Source organism: Fukomys damarensis, unplaced genomic scaffold, assembly GCF_012274545.1.
Source record: "Fukomys damarensis isolate Sample0158 unplaced genomic scaffold, DMR_v1.0_HiC HiC_scaffold_24, whole genome shotgun sequence".
Taxonomy (NCBI): domain Eukaryota; kingdom Metazoa; phylum Chordata; class Mammalia; order Rodentia; family Bathyergidae; genus Fukomys; species Fukomys damarensis.
In genome coordinates, this window is record NW_022900936.1 from 9,229,655 (window position 1) to 9,235,163 (window position 5,509).

A 5,509-nucleotide genomic window follows, 5' to 3' on the forward strand; every position below is an offset into this window, starting at 1 on the left:
CGCTGGCGGTGGGCTGCGTGCCGCGCGCGGTTGCGGGTCCAGCCCCATCCCGGGGCTGCTGCGTGACCTTGGGAGAGCAGCTTTTGCGGAAAGAGGGAATGCCGTGCCCCTTGGAGTGAACGGATGCTCGTAAACCGCGAAGAACGCGCCGGGAGCAGACACAGTGGGGGACGACGCGGGCATCTGCTGTGCGCCTGGCCTGACCCACGTGTTGTTGCCTAGGGAAAGCTAATACTTTGACTCTAGTCAATATTATTTAAATGTTTCCTTTCGCCTGTTGAAGGAGAGGCAGAGTTCAGCTGCTGTCCCGCCGATTATGAGCCTGCCCTGAAGTAGAGAATGAAAGGTGGGGGGCATCCCACTCCCCCTGAGCCCTCGAATATCCCCCACGGACTTTCTCTACCTCCTCTTTTTAAGATTGAGTACCCTTGAACTGCCACCTCTGCCCCTTCCTTGTCCCATTAAAAAATCTGTAGGCTAAATACGTGTGGACTTGAAAGTGCTTTAATGATAATTGGTGAAATTTATTGAGCACTTACTCTGTGTCAGGCCCCTTGCTGAAACTGTTACGTGCAGCTCATAAAAATTCTATTATCAGCCCTCTGAGGTGAGTACTGTTAACCCCATTTTAGGTATTAGGAAGTACAGACACAGAGATAATGTAACTAGTCCGAGGTCACACACATAAGAGTGGGAACAAAACTTCATGCTGACTGAAGGCTGTCTATACTCAGGCTTCACACAACACCTGTAAACTCTCAGACCTGTGAGGACGAACCTTTTGGAGATGGAGTCCCCAACTGCACCCCCAAACCCACTTATTTATCACAAAGTGCCAACGCGCTCGAGTTTAACCTCAATACTGAGGTTGGGGGGGAGGAATACGTTAACATCTTTTGTCTTAAAAGGAAATACACTTATCATAGGTTCCCTACCACTGTGACCTAGATGAAAGTGCTGGTGTCATTTAGTGGATTAACCGTGTATTACACGTAAACCACAAATGGCTGGGAATTTAGCTCAGTGGTCCAGCCACCTACTTTGTGAGGGCAAGGACCCAAGTTCAATTTCCGGTACAAAAAAAAATGGAAAGGAGACCTTACCCAGAGACCCTATCTTTATTTTAAGTCTGCTGTCTTCATACTCCACGAAAGATGAGGGTGATTAGAAAACAAGCTTTGGGTGATTATCTGGGTTTTAACATTTTCTGTTTTTTGACTTAGCGACCACTCATGTTGGTCTAAAGAGAAACCACACTGGTAGCACATCCAAATTAATTAGTGTCAGCTACCTTCACCTTTGTTTGAAAGGAGCCTCCTATAAAGAAGTGAGTTACAGGGGGGTTTTTTGTTTGTTTGTTTTAGGATGGTCCCCATTTCAACTGTCCTACCTGCTGTAAATTCCCCACTTGGGGAATGAGAGAGAGCTCAGCGTTTGTATGCCAAGGCTCCAGACTTCAGCTTGAGGATTTCCTCTTGGAAGCGCCACAGTTTTTCCCAATTCCCCCGGGGGTGAGTGAAGACCTGGCTTCTTCCTCCACCCCTCCCTCTAAGTTAACAAGTGGTATGGGGGAATTGGCGTGATTGTATAATGCCTCTTGGGGAATCAGCACCCTTAACCCTCCCAAGCTGCTGGCCACCCACAGACTCATTCCTTTTCTTAAAGGGAGAATGAAGACCACTACCCTGATTTTTTGTCTTCAATCTTTTTTTGATAAGTAGTTGCTGGTAGCTTTGTTGTTTAATAAATGAATGCTGGTGGCATCATTACAAATTTTGTTTCTTAAAATCATGACACATGCTGCTTCTGCAATCTTAGGATTGAAACTACAAATTTAACCAAAAGAATTTGAACGTTATACTATATATAGCAGCATATAGAATTATAAAGCATTGTAGTATCAGTTTTTAAAAGGACTACTTGTTAGGGTCTCCGAAACATTTACTATGGTGGGTTGTTCAAGATTTGATTAATCAGATTTGGTTAATTTTTAAATAAGTTCTTCAGGGTGGGTGGCTAGGAAAGAAGAACAGCAAGTTGGAATCCAGTCCCATTAAACACACACACAGTCTTCAGAATATGTCCTGAGTTAATTTATTATGGACAGCTAAGTTAGGTAGAAATATCATAGGCAGTCAGACAGGGCGAGGCCCTTGAGGGACTCAGTGTAGAAGATGTGAAGGCGTTAGAACAGTGGCTGGAGGTGCATCTGTTGAAGGCCAGGCCTCAAGATAAAGATGGAATGACCAGGCCTAAATGCCTTCCCCAGGGATAAACAACATGCTATAATTGGTATCACCTTGTCCAATAAAGTCTAGAGAGACATCAGTCACCCAGGTAGGTGGATCCATCTCCTCCAAAAAAGGTCCTTGTTCTTTCCATGTACACTTGCTACTTGACTTGTTTCCCCATTGGATTCATATTACCTAAGCTGCTGTACTTGCAGTCTTATTGATTGATTATAGTTTTATCCAATGCTGTACACACCTCATGATTCTGCTCTACAAATCAAGGTTCACTTAGATCCCCTCCCTCCTCCCAGGAGCACCCCCCACTCCCAATTTAGTTTTCCTACTCTTAACCTCTGTTATGCCTTAGAATTCGTTCTTTGATTTTGGGGAACACGACCTTGGCATATCTGATGTTGGGAGTTATTTCTCCTATATTGTTTGGAGGTCCTCTCTCAAGTTTAATCACTATTTGCCGTCTTAGTTCCTATTTCTGCGTAATGAGGCTTGACCTTGAGCTCTCCACCATTAAGTCTCAAAGATAGCTGTTATTTTTCATTACCAGATCTAACATTTTGAACATTCGCTATGAGCCAGGAATCACTTGTAGGTGTTTTGCATGTATTAACATTCACTTCTCACCACAAAGATGGATATTATTGTTCCTCTCACTTTATACACAAGGAATGTGAGACTTATAGGTCTTCAGTCACTTGCCCTAAATCATACAGAACCCCAGATCCACACCCTCAACCCCCATACCGCATAGCATCTCCGTGTTTACTAGCCAGTGCAAACTAGCAACCATCAGGCAAATCTTCAAATCATTGACACCTTCCTTTCCAGTAGACACACATGACATGCGACATGTGACTGCAGTCTCCCCCTTCCAGAATCCCTATACTCCATCCTCCCTAATTCTGAGCACAGGTTTCTTCCTGCTGATCACAATCATATATGTCACTTCTTGCTAGGAAAAATAAAGCCTTACCTTAACCCTGTTGCACTCTCAACTTTACCTTGGCCGCATTTCCCCAGCAGTGTCTAATCCCACTGCCTCTCCTCCAGCCCTTGTGATTTTGCTTGCCCACACCATCACCCCTGGTCCCTTATTTGCCCAGCTTGGAGCTGTTCCTCAGGTAGTCCCTGTCAGGAGCCTCTGTGCAGTCTTGACTGTCTTTTCCTTGCTGTCCTTGACCTTTCTTGTTGGGGTTTCCCTTCCCTTCTAGGTCCCCTTTACCAGTTCCTTTTTCCTTTCCTCTCCCTAAGGTGACCATTCTCCAAAGCAGGGAACTATCCCAACGGAAAGGATTTAAGGAAGGACTGAACATAGCCTGAATTCATTCGAATGCATTTTCTCTCTGGCTCTGAAGGACTTTCCTGCCCGGATTTCCAGTCTACCTTAAGAGTGCAGGTAGGCAGTGGAAAGTGTATAAAAAGAGTGATCTCCTTGTCTGTAGATAAGGAATCTGATGAGAAAACAAAATCAGTTATTTATCCCCAGCTATATATCCCTGGATTGGCCACACACACACACACACACACACACACCCCTTTGCTTACTAGATTCTTTTTCCTGTGTGCTCTATGCTAAGATACTGGCTTTACTCTTCCTAATGGATTCATCCACAGGGAGCACAATCTTCCTGCATTCTAAAAGCTCAGTTCTAAATATTGCTGGGAAGAGGTAAGATAAACACTTACCATTCTGCTCTGTAGCCTGGTGTCTCTAAATGCACCCCTTAGAAAGTGAAGAAACGAGAATGTTTTCGGGAATGAAGAAAATGATCCGAAAGTAGAACCAGTCATGATCATCACTGTCCCCTGCCAGTCATCTTCCCCTGATGGGAGAGAGACTCCTAAACTTTCCTTCACACAGACGGGAGGCAAATATTCTCAGGATCTGTGCCTGCAGAGCCCTGTTTCTCAGTCTGGCTGCTCAGTGTGGACCAGTTTCTCAGTCCATAGTCACATGAAGTCACAGCATTCAACTTTACTTTGTTTTTAGCTGCTTTACCCATGAACCCACTGGTCATTCCCAAACCCTACTCACCCCCTTTCACTCTTTTGCAGACCTTTTGGGCCATATGCACTTGCTTTTGCTTTTTTTCCTTCTAGGTGCTACCTCATTTTTACCTATCTAACTCAATTTGCATGTGGATTAGTATGCATTCCTTGCAGGATGAAACAGTTTGTGCAACATTTGATCTTTGGTCAGGCATTTGCGGAGCTCTTTGAACATTTTCTCTCTTAATCCACCAAGATCCAAATTATTTTTTTAAAATTTTGATTGAGTAAGTTTGCTTGGGGGAGGAGTTCTTCACTTGGAAGAAAATAGGGAAAGCAAAGTTTTCCCAAGTGTAATTTTTTCCTTTCTCACTCAGTTTCCCCCTCCCCTGCGTTAAAAAAAAAAAGTTATGATATATAACAGCAAGCTATTCTTAACCACTATCATTTTCAGGGAAGAAATATTGAACATATATATATATTTTTTTTAAATCTCTGACTTTAAAAGACAAAATACATCCTGTACCTTCTCTTGCTGAGTTAGTTTTTCTTCTAAAAGTGTTGTAAAGTAGCCCCCAACAGCCTGTCACAGGCCCGCAAGGGTTCTTGGTGTTAAATGTTAATAATGTTGGAGGTAAGAAGCAGTTTTATGTTCTTTCTGCACCCATGCAAAATCCAGAAGAACACACACAGAAGCGGCTTAGATTTTGTAAAAGGAACAAAGGCCACCAGGGAGAGGGTTGCAGGCAAATGAAACAGCCTTTCCCAGAGTGGGGGGCCAGGGCTCCTGGGCCACAAGCTAAACAAAGGCCCTCAGGAGGACCTAGGAAAAGAAACCAAGGGGCAGGCATTCGGGATGGGGCCCAGAGTGTCCACGGGCCAGGCTAGCTGCTCCTTACAAAGAGGTTTTAAGGCTGGAGGAGACAAGAGGGAAGGGATGCGGATGAAGGGACTCAGCCGGGCATAAATGTGCACAGACTGCAGATGGCAAGCAGCTCAGAGGGTGCTGTGGCAGGCAAGCCCAGGACCGAGGGCTGTGGTGAAAGCTGAAAGAAGGAGTATCAGGAGACAGAGTCTGTCGGTGACTGATTGGGTGTTTGAGGGGAAGGCAGCTCACCTGGCAAGTGCCAGCTTCGGTCCTGAGCTCCTTCTTAAGAAACACTCAGGCTGGAGATTTAGCTCAGTGGTTCTGCCGCCTGCCTTGCAAGTGCAAGGCCTGGAGTTTGATCCCCGATAACAAAAAAAAAGTAATCTAAGTTAAAAAAAAAAAAAAA

At 44.7% G+C, this 5,509-nt stretch overlaps 1 long non-coding RNA gene across 1 annotated transcript in view; it reads left to right on the forward strand.

The window, feature by feature from the left end:
- Positions 1-6: 6 nt before the first annotated feature.
- The window catches only part of LOC104851475, a 9,013-nt gene continuing 3,510 nt past the window's right edge, over positions 7-5,509 (forward strand). Inside the window, exons 1-3 of the long non-coding RNA XR_777230.1 lie at positions 7-346; positions 1,365-1,511; positions 3,498-3,642. This is a non-coding gene — a long non-coding RNA (uncharacterized LOC104851475). The remainder of the gene's footprint in view (positions 347-1,364; positions 1,512-3,497; positions 3,643-5,509) is intronic.